The sequence below is a fragment of the Rattus rattus genome, chromosome 1 (assembly GCF_011064425.1).
Source record: "Rattus rattus isolate New Zealand chromosome 1, Rrattus_CSIRO_v1, whole genome shotgun sequence".
Classification (NCBI taxonomy): domain Eukaryota; kingdom Metazoa; phylum Chordata; class Mammalia; order Rodentia; family Muridae; genus Rattus; species Rattus rattus.
Window position 1 is genome coordinate 219011743 of NC_046154.1, and position 23464 is coordinate 219035206.

At 37.0% G+C, this 23464-nt stretch overlaps 1 protein-coding gene across 1 annotated transcript in view; it reads left to right on the plus strand.

Moving 5' to 3' along the window:
* Pkhd1l1 (PKHD1 like 1) overlaps positions 1 to 23464 on the plus strand; it is a 149335-nt gene that overhangs the window by 49165 nt on the left and 76706 nt on the right.

Below are 23464 nucleotides of genomic sequence, written 5' to 3' on the forward strand. Positions count from 1 at the left end.
AAGTGTACAGGGCTCCTATGCTTTGTAACACTCGATTTCATAAGCCAGCTATAGCTCAAGTCAAGATAGCTCCATTTACTGTGGAGACTTGCCTTCTCTGCCTTCCCCTGAAGGAACGGGAGGAAATGTGATAACGCAGCCATTTGTACCCAGAGAGTTCCTGCTGAAAGGCCTTTTGTGGGTTCTCCCAGCCAGTGTGAAAGGTACTCATTGTTAGCTGCTTGTATTTGAAGATGACCTCTCCGATCAGGTATTATCTCCAAATGCTGGAGAGCACAGTGGTCTTGGATGCTTGCAGGGCAGATTTTCACTGTGCTGAGAGTTTGTTTGTAGCTCCTGCTAATGGCACCACTGACTTTCCTTCCTCAGGCTGCTTGTCAGGATGAGTTGGCTCATGTCTACTACCTGGACACCAGAGTTCTTTGTTAGAGGGTGTCCTAATGCAGAATTCCATGGTTATCAAGAAATGGATTGTGTCAACACTAGCTCTTATTGTGTTCTGAAGCACTTTGGGGCCTCTGACTTCTGCTCTTGTTTTGCAGAGCAAATTGCAGTTGAAAGAAGACAAAGGTTAAGTTTTAAGTGGACTCTGTATTCCTATTTGCAGCATCTCCCCTGATATATGAATCGTTTAGCATATGACCCTAACGTTAGATCAGGTTTTTAAAAGAATTTTTTTGTTGGTGTTGTTTACCTTTAAGTCTGCATCAATCCCTTGGTAGTGGAAAAAAGTCAATGTAATGATCTGTTTTGAAAATAAACACTGCAACTTGACTTTGGCCTCCACAGCCTATTATCTTGTGGTAACATCGTGCTATTCCAATGACATTATCTGCTAAGGATATTATGATGGTGGAAAATATTCCACTTTTGTTATCGGAACAATGAAGCTGTGATATTTAATTATGGAGAAGTATGCTTAATTTGTGGAATCTGGAATGTTAACTGTCAGAAGGCCAAAGGTTGTATTTAATTTGATCAGAAGACTATTTTGTGGTCAACAGAAATGATTTTCACTACTATTCCCTGCTGTCCCAAGTCTGTTAGTTCACCTATTGAGTTTTCTTATTAACAGATTAACTAATTTATGTACTCAATATGCTGAAGTGATAGGTGATAGGAGAGGGGCTAGCATATAGTTTGTAGCATCTCTGGTGAATTTTATTGTTGGAAAAAATAACCTTTGTGAATGGCACAGCAAGAAAAGTGAAATATAAGCAAACCAGGGGAATTCATTCTCCTTCCCTTTTGCCCTCCCCATCACTCTTCCTCCCTCTCTCCTCTTCTCAGCATCTGAGAATGTCAGTGGTCTATCCGAGGATGTGGACTAAGTTGTTGGTAGAACTAGACCCATAGCCTAGAACCATAGCTGAGGGTCTTGACTAGTGTCGTAGCACTGAATTCTTGCTGCAGTTCTGATACTAACCTGGGATTAATCTGCTGCTATCGGCAGGAGGGGAGAGCTTCTATCAACTGTGCAGTCTCTCTAATTCTCAGTCTCAGGGTGAACTGAGAATATGTTTCTTTTCACTCATTTGAGGCTAAAGGATGGATTCTCAGGGAACCTGGTTAACTGCTGGCTGTCAGCTGGCCTAGAGTGGCTGAGCATCTTGGTTTTGGCTGTGAAAAAGATTCTGAATCACGCAGCTGGTGTGTCCTCAGATTCACAAAAGTGCCACAGGGACTATGAAGCAGAACCTTTGCATAAATACAGGGCAGGGAAGAATGGAAAAGTATTTCTTTGAGGGTTGCCACCATATTTACTTGAGAGCTGCATTCACAAACATGGTATAAGAGGACAAAAATGGCCTTTGTTTTTTGGCTGGTGACAGTTGACTGGAGAGAAGCCACGGAGCCTATATGTAAAGTGACCCTGAGCAATTTCAGTTGATAGAAGTGTGGTCTTCTGAGTTGTTAGCAAATTTTAACTGAAAAATAAAATTTCACCCATTTATGATGTGTAGTATGATGTTTTGGTGTACTGATGTATGATTGTTAAGTCAAGTGAATGTATATATGTACTCATAAATTTAATGTTTCATGCTGATGATTTTAAAGTCTTTTAAAATCTGGTTTCTTAGCTGTGATTGCACAGGCATATACTTCTATTGTTGACTAAGTTCCTTTTGTCAATACAGAGACCCACTATGTAGAAAGCATGGCTGAAGAAAAATCATTGATGAACTGGCAAACTTTGATTGGAGATTAACTCAGCAGCCGATGTTAAGTAGATATTTGTGTTGTTCTATTCACAGGCAAAATTTTGTCTTGTTTTATAACATGGTATGTACACATACATATTCACAGAATTTTTTGTATTTTAGTTCCAAGTCAAAGAAGAAACAGAAGCAGAAGAAGCAGAAGAAGCAGAAGAAGCAAAAGAAGCAGAAGAAGCAGAAGCAGAAGCAGAAGAGGAGGAGCAGGAGGAGGAGGAGGAACAGGAGGAGGAGGAAGAAGAAGGAGGGGAGAGAGATGATGATGATGATGATGAAGAAGAAGAAGAAGAAGCAGAAGCAGAAGAGGAGGAGGAGGAGGAAGAAGAAGAAGGAGGGGAGAGAGAGATGAAGAAGAAGAAGAAGAAGAAGAAGAAGAAGAAGAAGAAGAAGAGGAGGAGGGAGGAGGAGGAGGAGGAGGAGGAGGAGGAGGAGGGAGGAGGAGGAGGAAGAAGAAGAAGAAGGAGGGAGAGAGAGATGAAGAAGAAGAAGGAGGAGGAGGAGGAGAAGGAGAAGGTGAAGGAGAAGGAGAAGGAGAAGGAGAAGGAGAAGGAGAAGGAGAAGGAGAAGGAGAAGGAGAAGGAAGGAGAAGAAGAAAAGAAGAGAAACCTGAAGCTGGTCACAAAGATGTGGATATCAATGGTATCATTCTGTTAGAAAGAAAGCAAGAACTACAAGTCTGGTTATCTGTCACAATTATAGAGGTTAAAAAATGGTTTAGATAAAACACAAGTTCCTCAAGCACATAATATATAGGTCTTATTTAGTCCACTCAGTAGTGTTTCATTTTAATGCATGAATGTGCTAGTGATCTTATTTGGTCATTTGTATTTTGTTTATACTTAAGTGGGAGGCAAGAAGCATGTTGGAGGAAGTGAGACATATGGTCAGACCTTTGAAGGTCAGTGTTTTTACTGAAGCACCAGGGAGGTTACATAATCCTTTTGAATCAGGGTTTTCTTATTGGTAAAATGAGAAATATGCTCACATGAATATTCAGGCCTCGTTATATTGTAGCTACAGTATACAGATCCAGAAAATATTAGTTCAATTCCTAATGCTTATAAAAACAAACAGAGCTATTTACATAGAAATAACATTGATGGCTTGGAGATTAAGAGTGCTTGCTGATCTTCCTGATGACCCGAGTTCAGTTCACAGCATCTACATACAACATCTTTCAGCCAACTTATGCAACTTCAGGGCATCAGATGTTCTCTTCTGGCCTCCTTAGATACCTGCATATATGACACCTCCCATACATACACTCCCCACACACAAATAAAAATAAAAAATAAACCTTAAAAACATAAAGACAGCTCCTGCTCTCCCTCTGCCTCCCATGATTATTTTGTTCTCCATTCTAAGTGGGATTGAAGCATTCTCTCTTGGGTCTTCTTTCTTATTAAATGTCATATGGTCTGTGAGTTGTATCATAGGTATTCTGTCTTTTTTGGTTAATATCCAATTATCAATGAGTGCATACCACACATGTCCTTTTGGGTCTGGGTTATCTCACTCAGAATAATATTGTCTAGTTTTATCCATTTGCCTGCAAAATACACGATATATTTATTTTTAATAGCTGAATAGTAAATATTCCATTGTGTAAATGAACCACATTTTCTGTGTCCATTCTTTGCTTGAGGAACATCTGTGTTGTTTCCTGCTTCTGGCTATTATGAATAAGGCTGTTATGAACATAGTGGAGCATGTGCTTTTGGTATGATGGAGAATCTTTTTGGTATATGCTCAGGGGTGGTATAGCTTGGTCTTCAAGTAGTTCCATGTCCAGTTTTCTGAGGAACTACCAGACTGATTTCCAGAGTGGTTGTACCAGTTTGCAATTCCACCAGCAATGGAGGAGTGTTCCTCTTTCTCCACATCCTTGTCAGTATCTGCTGTCACCTGAGTTTCTGATCTTAGCCATTTGGCTGGTGTAAGGTGGAATCTCAGAGTTGTTTTGATTTACATTTCCCTGATGACTAAAGAGTTGAGCATTTCTTTAAGTGCTTCACAGCCATTCAAGATTCCTCAGTTGAGAATTCTGTTTAGCCCAGTACCCTAGTTTTTCATTGTTTTTCTCGAGTCTAACTTCTTTATTTCTTTGTATTTTGGGTATTAGTTGTCTACTGGATGTGATGTTAGTGAAGATATCCTCTATTCTCTGTCTGTAGGTTGCCATTTTGTCTTATTGACAGTGTTTTTTCTCTTACATAAATTTTCCAGTTTCATGAGATCCCATTTTGTCAATTGTTGATCTTAGAGCCTGAGCCATCAATGTTTTGTTCAGGAAATTTTCTCTGTGCCAATGCTTTTGAGGTAATTTCCCACTTTTTCTTCTATTATATTCAGTGTTTCTGGTTTTATGTTGAGGTCCTTGATCTACTAGGACTTGAGTTGTACAAGGTAATACACATGGATCGATTTGCATTCTTTTATGTGCAGACCACTAGCACCATTTGTTGAAGATGTTTTCTTTTTCCACTGTATGTGTTTTGCTTCTTTGTCAAAGATCAAGTGTCCATAAGCATGTGGTTTATTCCTGGGTCTTCAGTTCTATTCCACTGATCAACTCGTCTGTCTTCATACCAATACCAGGCACTTTTGTTTTTGTTGCTGTTTGCTTGTTTGTTTTATCACTACTGCTCTGTAGTAGAGCTTGATGTCAGGGATGGTGATTCCCCTAGAAGTTCCTTTATTGCTGGGGGGTTGGGGGAAGCAGTGGGAAGATGGGTGAGGCAGGAGACTCTTAGAGGCAAAGGGGAGGGGGTGAATAATTCTGGGAGAGGGGAACCACAAAGGATGGCAACATTTGGAATGTAAAATATAAAATAATTTTTTAAAATATCATAAAGTCAGAAACCAGTGAGAACTTTGGAAGCTTTCATCAATTGTCCCTTTCTTCTTCATATTCATCAACGTTATCCCTACAGATGAATGTTTTGGCTGGGATACCTCAGTTCTAGAAAGCAATATCAATGTAGAGAAAAAGCTCTCAGAGAATTAGTTACTTTTCTGTTGCTGTGATAAAACGCTATGACCCAGAATAACTTGTAGAAGAAACTTTACCTTGGCTTCCGTAGGGAGAGTTAGTAATGTTAGAGGAGGCATAGAATCCAGGCATCAGGAGCAAGAAGCTGAGGTCACTTCTCCAACCTTAAACATGAAGCAAAAGAGAAGAAACTGGAAGTGGAGGAAAGGTGGTACATTCTCGAAGCCAGCCTCCCAGAAACATGCTTCCTTTAGCAAGGGATAACTTCCTATAGGTTCCATGACCTCTCCAAACAATAGCATCATCTGGGGGAGCAAGGGGTTGAATATCAGAACTGATAGGGATTATTTCATACTTAAACTACCATTGAAGATATATGTCTTATGTGAGAAAGAAGGAAAACAAATCAAGAACCAAGCTGTAGAGAGAGATAGAATAAAAGAAAATATACACATTACCCCATTTATGACACGTCATTTTTCAAAAGTTAGGTGCTTCCTGCCATGTGTCATTAAATTGAGCTTCTTTTTAAAAGTTATTTATTTTTTGAGATTATAATTACATCATTATATTATCCTTTACAGATCTATTTCTCTTTTCTCATTAATTGCTGTTTTACACACACACACACACACACACACACACACACACACACACACATTGTACATGCATGCACATACACATATCTATTGTTATATGTATATTTCTAAATAATAAGTACAGTCTAATCAGTCACATAATGATAGCTGTAAACATGTTTTCATAGCTGTTTGCTATTTGTTATCCAACTGGTGTGCTCTTCCCTGGGGACGACTATTTCTCCTACTCTCAGTATTCCCTAGTTGCCCATAGTTCTTTGTATAAAGAACTTAAAGACCAAGTATCACTGAGGAAGAGGGATGGAAAGATTCACAGAAATAGGGAGTTGGGTGTAGGAGTATGTTTTTAGTAATATCAGAAACTACATGCATAATATCTCACAAATATATACTTAACTTTTGTAAGTTAAAAAAAAAGACAAGAGAAAATGATAGATCCAATGGGCTAGAGATGAACTCTGTGGTGCAAATCTCCACCAGGCTCCGGAGAGTCAGACACATTGTTCACTCCCAAAGTCCTAAGACTCCACTTATGGATCTGTGGAAGAGGCCAGTGAGAGATATGCTTCACAAGTGGTTTTCAGGATTTTTTAAAAGAAGAGTGCTTAGTAAAAGTCAATGTATTATAAATGAAGATGGCTTTAAGTGTATAAGACATAGTAAAAGCCTGCATGAAATGGTTGGTCCGAGGCTGGGGAGATAAGAAAATCATTCAGCATAAAAGAAAACTTTACAAAACTGGACATGTAAGTGAGTAGTAGAGTACAGATTAGCATAGTTATTATTAGTTTTGTAGTCCATTAAATATTAAAATTTTTCAGTATTCAATCTCTGGAACCTACATGGTGGGAAGAGAGAGCTAAGTCCCACAGGTGTCCTCTGAGTTACACACATGCTATGGTACAAGTGCACCCCTCAACACATACATATATACAAATAAATAGATGTAACAAAAAGAAGCAAAAAAAAAAAAGAATTTGCAAGGCACAATATTGCCATGTTTTTTCTTTCTTTGAGATTCTGATATAATTAGATAACTTCTTACTTTCCTTTCTTCTTCTTTCTTGCAAATTCGTGGCCTCTTTTTTCATTCATCATATCTATATCTATCTATCTATCTATCTATCTATCTATCTATCTATCTATCTATCTATCTATCTAATATATATATATATATGTTTATGTACACATCTATTCCTAAATATAGACATCCCTAATAAAAATCTAAATGTTTGTCCTTGTTCCCACAAATAAGTGTAATGCTAAACTGTCATCAAAAAACTTCTTGCCACAGATGGAGACCTTTACATAAAATCACAACCAATGAAAATGCAGAGGTGTGCAGTCCAGTTCCAAATGGATAAGTCACAAGACACTCCATTCAAGGTTCAGAAAACATTATGGATGAGGGTGTTAGGAAGATTGTAAAAGCCAGAGGACCAGCAAGTTTTCCATGATGTTTTAATCTACTCAATTCCTCATTCATGTAAAAATCTGTAAGTCAAGAGGGATAAGGTTTATAATGAATTCTTTTAATAGAGTATCATTAATAGCCAGTCAAGTGCTGGGGCCCTTGCCGAGGGAGAGTGCAACAGCTCCATCCTTTGTCAGTGTTTTCTGCCCATTGGATGGTAGATTTCCTGTGATTAGTAAATACACAAGTATTTATTTTACTCCAGATTCTGGGATGTCCACCTTACTTGTACTCTTGACATTTACTAACACTTTTGTGTACTTCGTGTTACCCCAGGAGAACTGTGCACTAAATGTGTATCAGTGCTCTTTAAGATGCTAAGCTTCAAATAGGCATTCAATCGCTTGCTTAGTATAAAAGCCATGTTAAAGACCCAAAGCATTCTGTCTTTCACAATCACCTACTTATAGCTTGGCTCCTCCCCTTTTCTCTGTGTCAGTAAATCAAAGGAACATGTTGACAGGTTGCATGTTCTAATGGCTTTAAAATGTTGTCCCAGACTATTAATAGTTATGGAAATGAGAATAGAATACATTTATAAGGAAGACCTGAATCAGCTGGGTAAGGTACACTACCTATGGACTCTCTGCTGCTACTGCTTACTGATGTTGCTAACTTAAGAGAATTATGCCTCTAAGTTCTGCTTTTATGAGGTTGCATGGTTTCCATTTGTCTCACTGTTTGTATTATTCCTTACATTTATTCTGTTACTATGCATATCTTATAGTAATCAAAAGCCAATATATCTGCACTTTATTTTTTAGGAACATAGAACATTTTTCTGTGGTTATAATTTCCTTAAAAATTGATACATTTGATTAGACAATTTATGTGATGTTCTAGTAGATAAATTATATGTATGCATATATTTCTAGCCCACCTATAAGATCAAAGAATACAATTTTCAAAAGAAAGAAAGAGAGAAAGAAAGAAAGAAGAGAGAAAGAAAGAAAGAAAGAAAGAAAGAAAGAAAAAGAGAAAGAAAGAAAAAGAAAGGAAGAGGGAGGAAACCTGGTTTTTCAGTCTGTCTAATGGTAAAGTTAACTTTGAGATTAGAATTGAGCAATTTTATTTCCCAAGAGAAATAACTTTTGAGTTTGGTGAGTTTAAGTGAGCAATAGGTACGTGCTTCCCCCTGCCCTGGTATGAAAGGAAAGTGTTCCGATCCCACACGTTATCACATAATTGACAGGCTTCAGCTTGACAATCATGCTTCCCAACAATAACAGTCTGGTTTCCTTACGTGTCTTTCCTCCCTTTCTTTCCCCTTCCCCCAGCCCCCTTTTATTTTTCTTCTTTCCTTTGTGTTTTGGCAGCTCTAAATCTGGCAGGATTTTTGGAAGTTCTTCTGTAATTCTTGGAATATACCTTTAGGAGTAGGCTCAGATTATTAAGAAACACATCTCGGCTAGACACTTTAATGCATGTCTGGTAGGTTAATCCAGTCTGGCCAGAAGGTATTGGCAAGCTATTGTCTATTACCAGAAAGTAAAGGGAGTGAATATTAAATTTCCCAACAATTTCCCTAAATCCTCTTATTTCCCTGTTTGAAATAACAAAGTAACAAGCATCTTCATATATGTGACTCGGCTGTGTGTCTTTATTTTGCCTAGCATTATTACAATCGCAAGGACTTCCAGTGTGGTGTTCATAGGATCAAGAGTTGAACAGCCTTGATTTCTGTCTGTTGGGGAACTTTTGCCTACTTGGATGTCAGAGAACCCTTTTCTGCTCTTTAACTCAAGACTTTCTCTCCAACTCTCAACCGCAGTGCCAATGTGTTTCCCAGCATGACTGTCCCTGCTCTCCGACAACAGGGACAAGGGTACCATGAACTCATAACTAGTTCTTTCCCGTCTACTTTTTACTTCTAACATATTTATTCCATGTGTCATGTCTAGTTTTTGTTGTGGTAGTGATTGTGTTGTCTTTTGCTTGTGTGTGTGTGTTTTTTTTTCTTGGCATTTAACGAGAGAAAAAGAACGGAAAACACTTCGTCCATCTTATATAGAAACAGAAGCACTTTGATATTTTTAAGTTAGGATATATTTTGTAGTTGTTTGTTTGTTTGTTTTCCAGATTTTATTCCCTTCCCGGTCTATACTGCGAGGGTTCCACATCCCATACCTCCTCCCTGTAACCCCCCGCACCGCCCCTCCCCTGGCAAACTCCCTTCCCCTGTCTCCACAAGGATGTCCCCACTCCACCCATCCCACCAGACCTCTAAACTCCCTGGGGCCTCTAGTTTCTTGAGGGTTAGGTGCATCTTCTCTGACTCAACCCGGACCCTGCTGTACATGTGTTGGAGGCCTCATCTCAGCCGGTGCATGCTGCCTGGTTGGTGATCCAGTGTCTGAAAGATCTCAGGAGTCCAGGTTAATTGAGACTGATGGTCCTCCTACAGGGTTGCCCTCCTCCTTAGCTTCCTACAGCTTTCCCCTAATTCAACTAGAGGGGTCAGCAGCTTCTGTTCCTTGTTTGGGTGCACATATCTGCATCAGACTCTTTCAATTGCTTGTTGGGTCTTTTGGAGAGGAATCATAGTAGGTCCCTTTTTGTGAATGCCCCATAGCCTCAGTAATGGTGTCAGGTCTTGGGGCTTCCCCTTGAGCTGGATCCTACTTTGGGCCTGTTGCAGGACCTTCTTTTCCTCAGGCTTTTCTCCATTTCCATCCCTGCGTTTCTTTCAGACAGGAAGAATTATGGGTCAGAATTTTGGCTGTGGGACAGCAAGCTATCCCTCACTTGATGTCCTGTCTTTCTGCTGGAGGTAGATTCAATAAGTTCTCTCTTCCCACTGTAGGGGCCTTAATCTAGGATTCCCTCTTTGAGTCCTGAGAGTCTCTCACTTCCCAGGTCTCTGGCACATTCTAGAGGGTCTTCTCAACCTCCTTCCTCCCAAGGTCACATGTTTCCATTCTTTCTTCTGGCCCTCCGAGTTTCATTCCTTTCCCCCCACCCAATACCAGATCATGTTCCCCTCTCTCCCTACCCCCATTCCCTTTCCCTTCCCTGTCCTTCCCTCCCTCCCCCCTTTGTAGTTACTTTCTTTTCCTTTCCAAGTGAAAAAACCTAGACGTCCTTACTTTGGCCCTTCAGCTCGTTGTTCTTTTTGAGTTCTGTGGGCTTTATCTTGGGTATTCTGTACTTAGTTACTTACAAAAGTGACTTTGTAACTTTCAAATTGCAGCGGACAATATTTTAACCCTACCAACATAAAAGAGTATTTTTGATGGCCTTATATTTATCTTATGCTTGTTGCAGAACATGGAGGCTTGTTCGATAATCAGTTTTCAAGATAAGCAGGACCTGCACAGGGTAAAAGAATCTTGTTTTCCTACCACTTTTGCCTGGACAAATACTCTCAGGAAGTTTAATTCTTCCATTGCTTTTGATAAAAACTTGGAATTTCTGATGTTGATCTGGTTAACTTAAAATTTGTTTTAAAAATGTGTGTGTGTGTATTTATCTCATATTTCATGAATATCATATTTTTGAGGCTTAACTTGTATTTTTCAACTGAGACTGAATCAATACATTACAAAGGATTTTTCTCAACAGATTTCCTTTTTACTAATAATACAATTTAATTGACATATTATACTTGCAAGCATGTAAGTGATCATGTGATATTTTGTTGTTTGGATATAATATAGAATTATTAAAATCAAATGTACTAGGATAGCCAGGAACTCACTCTCTTATCATTTTCTGTGACTAGGTTTTTGCAACTGACATCTTGAGCTATGTTGAAATACACATCCTAACATATTGAGAGACATGAAGATGTGGAGAAGAGCTAAGGGTGGAAAAGTCTTACCAGGCCTTTGCTATTGTTAGCTGACACTCCCTTGCCCTTGCCAGGAATTTCAAGCTCACAATTCACAAGTTCAGGGTTGTCAGATATAAGTGTCAACCAAAAGGCAGACCTCTTATGGAAAGTCTTTCACTATAGCTCCTTGGCATAGTTGATGCATTACTACCTTAATTCTTAGTGTTGTTATTTTAGAATCTGTCCAACTAGCTCTTTTAGGCAGAATTCATTGAGAACTAACTCTTTTGGCCAGAACATTTTCTCCTTTGCTTTTTTTTCATTTTCTCTATCCTTGTTATACATACATAGTCTTTAGGAATATATAATTCATTTCTCAATGCCTAACCAGCTTGCTCAATTTATTGATCAGGAGCCCCTTGCAAAACTCTATCTCTCAAAATATTTATATTACAATTCATAACAGTAGCAAAATTAGTTGTGAAGATGCAATGAAAATAACTTTATAGTTGGAGTCACCACAACATTAGGGATGTGTGAACAGTTGCATCATTAGGAAGGTTGAGAACTTCCGCTCTTGTTCATGAGTCAGACCAGAGTCTATTACAGTTTCTCAGCTTCTGCTTTCACAAATCAAACTGTGTAAGTAATCTTGAGTTTTTCTGGACTTGTTCCACAACCAGTGGAAAATGAGAGTCCAGTGCTGCCTGATGTGCTGACAATAAAGAAATTCTGTTTGCAGTCAGAAGACTTTCAGGCAAAATAAGTTTTCCACTGGTGAGTGGGGAATTCCAGTTTTGCACAATGAATGCTGTAGTTGTAAAACTAAGATTCATTATTTAGTATACTTTCCCTCTGCATTGTGAGCAGCTCAAGGGCAGAGATTAATGTCTATGAATTATCTTATGTTATCCATAGGACCTAACGAAATGCCTGCAACAAGGAACGTGTTTAAGTTTAAAGCATGTGAAATAAATGTTTTTAATTTGTAAACTTTTTAATTAGCTATTGTCCTATAAATAAAACTGCTGCTATTTATAAGAAATTCTCAGCCCTTTAGTTTCCTTTCCTCGAACTCTGTCTAGCTTAACAAAAGAAGGTGAATTTCTATGATAATTTATTAGAGTTTCCCAATATAGTTTTGTGTCTGAGTATCACCCATCTCCCAGAACAGAATTAAAATGTACCAGAAGCATGTAGACTGGGAAACTGGCATCCAAAAGGAAAAGAAAATATGACTAACAGGAGTCTGACTAAGGAAAATTCCAGTAATTCTTTGCTGTAAGGGATCTCATAAAAGTGTGTTTGTCTTTTAACACAATTCTTCCATTAGTGTCAGGAAGCGGTTTTCCCATAAGCACACCTTGTAGTCGTCATTCTCTCCTTTCCCTCTGCAAAGTCATGAGGAGTGACATGGTCCTACTTACTCTGTGACCTATTCCCACCCCCACCCAGAGCCTATTTATCTTCTCTTAAAAGACTCAATATTGGCTTCAAAAACCAAAACAAACATGCACGGTAAACCACTTGTTGCTCCCATATAAACTTTGTAATTTATTCCCTGCTTTCCAATTATATAATTAGCAAAAGTACAAATGAGTATTTGTATTCCTTTGGAAGAATAGTGGTATTCAGTCACTCTTGTTCAATGTTATTGTCAAAAAAGATTACATTACAATTAGCATTCTGATATCTAATTTGTCTATTTTGCAAGAATTCAAGTAACATTCAATTATTTTTGTTTTATTTTAATAATATTTCTCCCTTCCCTTTTCTCCTCCCAAACCCTTCAATATACCCTTTCCCATTTCCTTTCAAATTCATGATCTACTTTTTCATCAATTGTTGTTGCATGCATACTCAATTACTTTTTATATGAAAATTTGATATGGCAATACAAATTATTTATTTCTTGCAAAATATACATGCTCATAAGAAATTCTCTTTCTTTGTTGAGTCTTTGTACTGTCTAGGTATCAGAGTGACTGCAGCTTCATAGAATGAGTTTGGCAGTGCTCCTTCTGTTTCTATTTTGGAGAATAGTTCAAGGAGTATTGGTGCTAGTTCTTCTTTGAATGTCTGGTAGAATTCTGAATTAAAACCATCTGGCCTTTGGCTTTTGTTTGATTGTGAGATTTTTGATATCTGCTTCTCTTTCCTTAGGGTCTATAGGGCTGTTTAAATAGTTTACCTGATCTTGATTTAACTATAAGTAAATCTGTAAGAAGTATCTGTGTAGAAAATCAACCATTCTGTAAAGATTTTTTCCAATTTTGTGGAGTACAGGTTTATGAAGTAAGACCTAATGATTCTTTGGATTTCCTCTTTGTTATGTCTCCCTTTTCATTTCTGACTTTGTTTATTTGGATTTTGTCTTTCTGTCTTTTGATTACTCTGGCTAAGGTTTTGTCCATCTTGCTGATTTTTTCAAAGAATCAGCTCTTGGTTTCATTGATTCCTTGTATTGTTTTCTTTGTTTCTCATTGATTGATTTCAGCCCTGATTTTGATTATTTCCAGCCTTCTACCCCTGTTCAATGTGTTTGCTTCTTTTTCCTTCTAGAGCTTTCCAGTGTACTTTTAAATTGCTGGTATGAGAACTCTTTAATTTCTTTATAAAGGCACTTAGTGCTGTGAAATTTCCTCTTAGCACTGTTTTCATTGTATTCCATAAATTTGGCTGTATCATGCCTTCATTTTCATTAAAGTCTACAAAGTAATTTCTTTCTTTATATCTTTCCTAACCTAGATAGAGATCATTAAGTTGTTTAGTTTCCATGAGAGTATAGGCTTTCTGGCGTTTTTTTGTGTTGTTGTTCAAGTCCAGCTTTAATTCATGGTGGTCTAATAAGATACAAGGTGTTGCTTCAGTTTTTTACATCTGTTGAGACTTCCTTTGTGCCCAATTAAATGGTCTATTTTGGAGAAGAATGCATGAAGTTCTGAGAGGCAGATATATTCTTTTGTGTTTGTGGAAAATATTTTGTTAGGTACATTTGATTCATAATGTTGGTTAGTTTCATTATTTCTCTTTAGTTTAGTTTTGGTCTTAATAACCTGTCAATTGGTAAGAGTTGGGTGTTGAAGTCTACCACTATTTTTTTTTCTTCTTTTTTTCGGAGTTGGGAACTGAACCCAGGGCCTTGCGCTTGCTAGGCAAGCGCTCTACCACTGAGCTAAATCCCCAATCCCAAGTCTACCACTTTTAATGTGTGAAGTTCAACATAGGATTTAAACTTTACCAATGTTTTAAACAAATATATTTTTGTTTTTGTTTGGGGCATAAACATTCAGATTTGAGATAGCATCTTGGTAGAATTCTCTCTGTCTCTTTTGATTAATTTTGGTCGAAAGTCTATTTTATCAGACATTAGGGTGCTTACTACAGCTTGCTTCTTGGGTCCATTTGCTTGTAAAAGTTTTTTCTAGCCCTCTACTCTGAGATAATTTCTATCATTTTGGCTGAGGTGTGCTTATTGTATGCAACAGAACAATGGATCCTGATTTTGCATCCATTCTGTTAGCCTGTGTCTTTTTATTGGGGAAATAGGTTCAATGGTGTTGAGAGATATTAATGACCAGTGATAGTTACTTACTGTTATTTTGGTGTTGGTAGTGTTTGTGTGTGTGTGTGTGTGTGTGTGTGTGTGTGTGTGTGTGTGTGTGTGCTTTCATTGGTTTTATTTTTTCTGGTATGGAATTACTTATTTCCTGTGTTTTCTTGGATGAAGTTATCTTCCTTGGGTTGGAGTATTTCCTTCTGTAGGGCTGGGTTTGTGGATAGATAGTATTTAAATGCTCAAAGGTATTTAAGTATACTTACATATTTAAAGTATATAACACTTAGTAGACTGAACTTTAGTCAAGAACTCATGCTTTATCACAAAGAGAAAAAAGTAAGAAAGCATTATAATTTTCAGAAATCATGAAAATATAGTAAATACAGAAATGATTCCAATGTTTTTCGTATGTGTTTTTATTTACTTTGGTTTGGAAGAGTGTGATAGTGACATGATAAAGCTTAGAAAACAATGAAAAGGTGTGTCTTAACTATGAGATTTCAAAAGTAAATCTTTAGTATGTGAACTCAAATATCAAACACTATCCTGTCAGAATTTCTTCCTTCATAGCTGTATCATCTTAAGTGAGTGGAGCAACCATCTCCTGTCTGATTTTCTGTTTGTAACTCTAATTACCCCAAATATTGTGAGGATTGAATGAGTAAATTGATAGAAAGCAATTAGAACATAACCTGAACACTGTTAACATTCAACAATATTATTTACTTTCATCCATTACTTATATGATTCAATTATATATTTGTTTATTTTTGACTTACTTTAGTTATATTTCTCTCTCCCCTTTTCTCCCTCCAAACCCTTCCATATACCTCTTCCCATTTTCTTTCAAATTCATGACTTTCGTTTTCATCAACTGTTGTTGCATGCATATTCAATGACTTCTTATATGGTAAATTAATATGACAATACAAGTCATTTATTTCTTGTCAAATATACATGCATATGTGATGCATTCCAGATTTAGACGTTCTCTACACGACAAGTCACAATTAGATTTTTGTTGTTCTGGGAGGTAATTGATAATTCCTTACTAAAAACTGCCAGTTTAAAATTCTCTTAACAGGTTATATAAGTTCAGTAGCTTGAGGTTTTGATTTGCAATTTGTCCATTGGGATCAAATCGAGCTTGTTATCAGGCAAATACTGGCATTGCATATTAGTAATTTCTTGGACATTCGATAAAAGTGGCCTTTTATTAAGATGTGTGTCTTGATTAGAGTTTTTATATGAAAATATTAATCTTACTTTCTGCATAGTTGCTTGTCAAATATGCAATAAAGAATATCTCCACTGAAAAATTTCCCCGAGGAACGTTATGGAGGTTGGATTCAGAGCATTTCGCATGACTGGCAAATTCTGTACTTCTGAGCTGCATACCAGTCCAGTTCTCTGAACTCTTTGATGACTGCTATTATACATTTTAAAATATGTCTCATTTGTGATAAGACTTATGAAAAATTACAAAAGTACTTTATATCTTTGAGATACTTCTATATTTATGTCTTAGAGGATAAAACATTGACATTAATACTCAAGTAGGGCAGTAGTAGTATGCAGCATCAGTGGGAAGATAATGTTTTTGAATATGCTGTTAGTGTGCTGCCATAATCTGAGATGGAAAGAAATGGGAAGGTATTTATTAAAAATGTTTCAGGGTGCCTATGGAGTCACATCACTGAGGACTTTAGTCACTATGTAAAGGGGAATGCTATTACCATGCACTTACAATACATTTGTACTCTCAGGGTCCACTGTCTTAGCAAATTTCAAGTAAGTGATAGAGTCCTATTAACTCCACATTATACACTTTACTCTTCATTTTAACAATGTTTATTAAGATTTTATTATGCTAAATCTCTATCAACTTGGGGGAACGAAGGTGATATATGTCTTTGCATGGAACACTTAACACAAAACAAATTATTTAATAGGACAGAAATCATTTCTTTACTGTTTTGGAGGATGTAAAAGACACTTAAAGACCACGTTGTCCTGTGCATTCTGATACCTGTTTCCAGAACGGAGGGGTGCTATGTTCTCACACAGTGCATTTTAGAAAGGCACAAGGGCCAACAGTGGCTACGCATCTTACATAAGGGCCTTAACCTTTACTCGAGAGAGCTGTCCTCATGGTCATCTTTCATAAGGGCCTAGTTTTATTGATGGGGGATTGCCCTCTGGATTCTTTGCCTGTTAAAGACCCACCTGCATCCTATTAACTCTCAATATATATGTATTCTGAATAGGACATACTCAAAATGTAAAACACCCTGAAGAAAAGAGAGTGCGGGGTCCAGCATGGCCTTGGTTAAGGGTAGAATGAAATGGTTCCCACCCTTGGGACAGGGCCAGCAAGTGTGGGCCTCAATGAGTGTCGATGGCTGCTGTGGGTATAGGGCTTGTTTGTGTAATGCTGTACATATTCTCACTACTCTCCTTTGAGGAATTCTGTCCCTCTTAAATAAAGTTAATGACTCCCTGATAATTAGAGATATGTGGCTAATGTCTCAGCAAAATGGCAAGTGCTTGGGACCTTCAAGACCGCCCATAAGGCTATGGAAAGAATTCTAAAAACATGAGTTCGAAATTATATAATTTTTCAACTATACAAAAATATAAGGATGCAATATGAATTATATAAGGAACCTCACAGATCTAGAGAAACACTGTGTGGCAGTTTGTCAGAAAGATACAAAGACAGGAATATATAAATGCAGGAAGATACCTGAGTGTTCAAGGTCAACCTCTAAAAGAGGTAATTTAGGTCTGGTCATGGTTGGGATGGTAATTTCAGGACTGTGGTTATGCTTGCTGTCACTTCCTAAGAGTCAAGGGGCCAAGGTCATAGAATGCTGACTTGTGGGATGGTCTAGAGGTAACCTGGAATAAATAACTGAATTGATATATAAATAAAACCCTGGGCTTTTTGGTCTGCATGAGGTGAGCTAACAGAAAGTGATAGCACATTTTTCTTTACAAGTTATGTCTAGCGAGATCTGAGCTATCTGGAAATCTTTGGAGAGTAAATACAGCTCTTCAAGAATTTTCTCTAACATGACTTCTGATTTTAGTTGGGAAATTCATAGAGAGTGAATGAAGCACTGTTAAAATGTTTTATATCTCTTAAAAAAATTTTTTTCTAACAGGATTTTTTTTACCTTGGTTGGAAATCCTAAGAATTACTTTGGGAGTGAACAAAAGCTCCTTTAGAATATCTTCTAGCAGCTAGTCAGAGAAGGCCATCTGAAGAGCGAATATAGCTCTTTTAGAATTTTTCTGGCTTTTTCATTTTGATTGGAAAACTCAAGATTTACTTTTAGAATTTTTGTATCAGGTTTTCTGATTTGGTTGAAAAAAATCCAAGAATTTTTATAGAAGCTTTTCTGACTTTGGTTAGAAAACAATTCATGAGCTATCCAGAGAGCTTTTAGAATTTTTACTAGCAGAGAGTGTAGTCCCAACCAGAGAGAGGTGTCTTGTGCAGAAAGATAATTGTTTTAACCAGAGAGTTTTTTTAGAATAGCAAGAAAAGGCCGACTCAAGCAGAGCACACAATGAGAGAGATCAGTCTGAAAAGCTGTCGTGAGCGAAAATCGGCCGCTAGCTTGGACTCAGGATTTGACTTTGAGCAGTTTGTTTTCATCATCCCCAGACACCCCTTCCCTATGAACCTCTTTCTAAGCTGAGGCTGGGCCTTGGCAAGAGAGAAGGTTGCTTTTGCCTAGGGTTGTAGTACCCAACCTTGAGCGTTGAGAGATTACTATGTTTGCATACCCTGAAACTATTTATGGGTCAGAGGATCTGGAATATTCTACTTTACAGCAAACTTTGTATGATATCCTTTCAGAGTGTATACACATTTAAAACACCTTTAAAATAGTTGTGAAAGAAAGAAGGAAATAAAAAAGCAAATAATCAAATAACTGCTCAAAAATCAAATTATTGATCCAAAAATAATGAAAGCAGAAAGCAATGAGAAGCCAGAGTACTAATATGACAATAATGTTATGCTGAGAAGAGTGGCAGTGACAATGATGTCCTTGACATTTTGCAGGCTACTGTAAAATAAAGGGAAACCCAGTAATCCCCTGACTCGCAATATAAGAATGAACATAAGACCAAAACGAAGAAATCTCTGACTTTCAGAGACAATTCAAAGACAGTTTCCTGTGTGTGTCAGCAGAGAAAGAAGCAGTTACAGAAAATAGCGGAGAAATGTAAATTAAATACCCATTTTAAAGTCATATCTGGAAAAAGTGTTTTCAGATTTTGGTAGATAAATGTTTTCATATTTTGGTAAAGAAGAAAAGTAGAATAAGAAACAGACATCAGGACTTACTAATTCACTTTGAAATCCATGTTTGAACCAATATTTCAATAAATACATACCGTATTCCATCAATAACAGGTTTTAGCTATTTAGGCTACTTTTGTTACCTTTCAGCAAGTGTGAAACTGAAAGAGCTGTGCAGTTATTATTGTGATTAATAGCTAAACATATTTCATTTTCAAGCAACTCTCATATTTTTGCATCTAGAATGAGACAAAAATCAAGTAACGTTTACTAGTTATGTAATTTTCTCTCTACAGTGTTATTTATTCTGGAATTTTTACATGATGCAACAGTAACAAACAAACAGATTCTGCTGTGTACATGCTACACTCTACACATTAAAGCTATAGCTAGGCCTAACCTTAAATGGTTTACCCATATTCCAACCCATCATCTTCACTAGGCCATCTCACTCACTATCATTTTTGGTTTTAGTGTGTCCGTACATGATATTGAGGTCTTCTCCCCATCTCAAATCTTCTTCATCAAGGTTGATAATAATCTTACCTTTTCCGTTGCACAGGTCCCCAGTTTTGGAGTCTCTTTAACTCATCTCCTCACCTATCAGAGTCAAACCATAGGAACTTTCTTGGGCATGCATGTAAGACACTTCTAGCATTTGACACCTTTTCTGCACTTCTTCCAAAAACATCATGGTTCAGCCCAACCTTACTGCTGGGTAATAATAATAATCATTTTATGTTGCTTTACTGAATGCTTGCTCTTTGAAGTAGTTTTCAACATGGTTGCAAGGAGATCTGAGCATATCACTTTTTCCTTTATTGTGAAATTTATGTAAAATCTGTCAGCATGTTCATAATTATCTGTTGTTTTTTCTAATATATAGAAAACCCACTAGAATATTCTTTCACACATAGCTGAACTAATAAACTATTTTTAGAAGATGATAGTAGAGAGAAAAATTTACCCCCTCGATATCTCTTAGAAAACATCAGAACTTATCCCAAGTTCTTGAACTTCTTGCATGTTCTTTCCTCTGTCTTATGGCACTCACTAAACATGCTGACAGCTTCTCAAACAGAAGATCAAGATTTCTTTGCAAAGAGATATGCTGGCTGATAGATGTCTGGACTCATATCGTGATTTTGACCATCTGAAGGCAGAATTTGGATACCACAATTTTTCATATGTAAAAAGCAGATACACAAAAATATTCTTTATGGACACTATAAAATCAAATATATCTTATGACACTACCCATATGTTTGACAAGTCTTTAATACCAGTAGAACAGGTGTCTAGCATGCCATTTGTGGTACACACAAATAAGAAGCATGTCTAGTATGCTAATCCACTTCTTAGATTTCTGGGTAGCCAGAGCTAGTAATTTTGTTAAGTGGCAGAAAGTCTTCAAGTAATGTATGCTAACTGGTGACATAAGCCCTCAGTGATGATAGATACAAATGTGGTTGGGGAAAATTGTGTGTGATATCTATCTATTTATTTATTTTGTGTTTCCATCTTGGGAAATCAAACCCATATCTAAATGACATCTGAAGGTTCATGATAAGCATCTGTATGGATTTTCAGTTCCTTGGGTTAAGACTCACTATGTATATAGTATTTCAACTATTTCTTGACTTCAGCTACAGTGAAATTTGCCTCAAAATACTCTTACCCAGTTTCTATTAGCTCTTTATTTCACACAATGATCAGTTCTTTTACAATTCATCTCAATCTCCATTTTATTTTTGTTGATAGTCCTAACCTATCGCTATCTAAAGGCAAAGTTTCCTATGAGAGACCTTATCTGACTGAAATCATTACAGAACATCAATTCTTCATGATTTAAACTTCTTGAGATTTTTGTTTCGTTCTCTCCTATAGCAATCCTTCTTGGCACTCATTGGATCGATACTTTCCTGAGTTGCCCCACCCACACACCTTCTAGATTCTTTAGAACCCCATTTTCACATATTAGTACAGGTTTGGATAGAGAACATTTATCTGAATATTTTTTTGCATTTTCTATGGATTTTTAATAAGTCTCTACCAAAGTCCAGGGTTTAGACAACAATTTTACATGTGGTCTTGGATGCAAAACCCCAAAAGAGCTTGGTGCTTTGTTTCTCATCCTCCATAGTATCAATATCTAGGATTTGAAGCTGTTAAAAGCCTTGATATTCCTTGGCCTGTTGTTGCATACATGACAACACCAATGGCCTTTACACATTTCTTGGAATTCTTATAGCATGGTCACTGTGGGTGAATCACACATTTTTGCAATACTCATCCTTAAGCCTTATTACTCTTATTGATCAAAGCATTCACAAGCTTTTTCAGATCAAATAGAGGAACACATCCAGTCCCTGATGAGAAAATGACAACAGCAGCCTGCAGCATGGGAGTTGAGCTCATTTCTGAAAATACAATCTGGTTTCATCTACAATTCCATAGTTTCACTTTAAATTTAGTGGGGATTAACGAATTTTGGTTATCTTGTAATAATTTAAAAAAAACTAATGAATGAATGAATGAACAAAAACCTAGCCACTAAACTAAAGGTTAAAATTGTCACTCCTGCTGGGAACTGAGTAACATTGGCTATATCAACCACCTAGAATAAGCCTCATGTTTAGGAATAATTGACCAATATGTAATGGGATTGACGGTTTAATTTTTTTCTTTCTTGGGTATGGTTTTATTTTGTTTTCTTGTTCTTTTTCTTTTTTGTTGCTTAGTGAATGGTTGTTGTTTTATTGGGGTTTTGTTTGTTTTTTTGAGAAAGAACTTAACATTAGGACGGTAGGAGAGAGAGAAGATATGGAAGGACTTGGGGGAAAGAAAGAATAGGCTCAAAATATATTTAAATTTAAAAATTGTTTTTAAGTGATAAAAACACAATAAAAAGACACATGTAAGTAAAATGTACTATATAAAAACTGAAGAATCAAACACTAGAGTGTCTTAAATGAATTTCATTTTTAGACCAGCCAGTGAATGGACAAGTTCTGTAGGCAAAATTTTGTTAGGAAAATCTTCACAATTAAGTTATAGTTTACATAATGGATCACATTGATGGTTTTCCAGATATTAAACCATCCCTGCATGCCTGGGATGAAGCCTACTTGATCATGGTGGATGATTGTTTTGATGTGCTCTTGGATTCGGTTTGCCAGAATTTTGTTGAGTATTTTTTATGCTCGATGTTCATAAGGAAATTGGTTCTGAAGTTCTCTTTTCTTTGTTGGGTCTTTGTGTGGTTTAGGTATAAGAGTAATTGTGGCTTCATAGAAGGAGTTCGGTAGTGCTCCATCTGTTTCAATTTTGTGGAATAGTTTGGATAAAATAGTTCTTGAAGTTCTAGCCAGAGCAATCAGACAACAAAAGGAGGTCAAGGGGATACAGATCGGAAAAGAAGAAGTCAAAATATCACTATTTGCAGATGATATGATAGTATATTTAAGTGATCCCAAAAGTTCCACCAGAGAACTACTAAAGCTGATAAACAACTTCAGCAAAGTGGCTGGGTATAAAATTAACTCAAATAAATCAGTAGCCTTCCTCTACGCAAAAGAGAAACAAGCCGAGAAAGAAATTAGGGAAACGACACCCTTCATAATAGACCCAAATAATATAAAGTACCTCGGTGTGACTTTAACCAAGCAAGTAAAAGATCTGTACAACAAGAACTTCAAGACACTGAAGAAAGAAATTGAAGAAGACCTCAGAAGGTGGAAAGATCTCCCATGCTCATGGATTGGCAGGATTAATATAGTAAAAATGGCCATTTTACCAAAAGCGATCTACAGATTCAATGCAATCCCCATCAAAATACCAATCCAATTCTTCAAAGAGTTAGACAGAACAATTTGCAAATTCATCTGGAATAACAAAAAACCCAGGATAGCTAAAACTATCCTCAACAATAAAAGGACTTCAGGGGGAATCACTATCCCTGAACTCAAGCAGTATTACAGAGCAATAGTGATAAAAACTGCATGGTATTGGTACAGAGACAGACAGAGAGACCAATGGAATTTTTCAGACAAAGGAGCCAAATCCATCCAATGGAAAAAATAGTATTTTCAGCAAATGTGCTGGTTCAACTGGAGGTCAACATGTAGAAGAATGCAGATCGATCCATGCTTATCACCCTGTACAAAGCTTAAGTCCAAGTGGATCAAGGACCTCCACATCAAACCAGACACACTCAAACTAATAGAAGAAAAACTAGGGAAGCATCTGGAACACATGGGCACTGGAAAAAAATTTCCTGAACAAAACACCAATGGCTTATGCTCTAAGATCAAGAATCGACAAATGGGATCTCATAAAACTACAAAGTTTCTCTAAGGCAAAGGACACAGTGGTTAGGACAAAACGGCAACCAACAGATTGGGAAAAGATCTTTACCAATCCTACAACAGATCGAGGACTTATATCCAAAATATACAAAGAACTCAAAAAGTTAGACCGCAGGGAGACAAATAACCCTATTAAAAAAATGGGGTTCAGAGCTAAACAAAGAATTCAC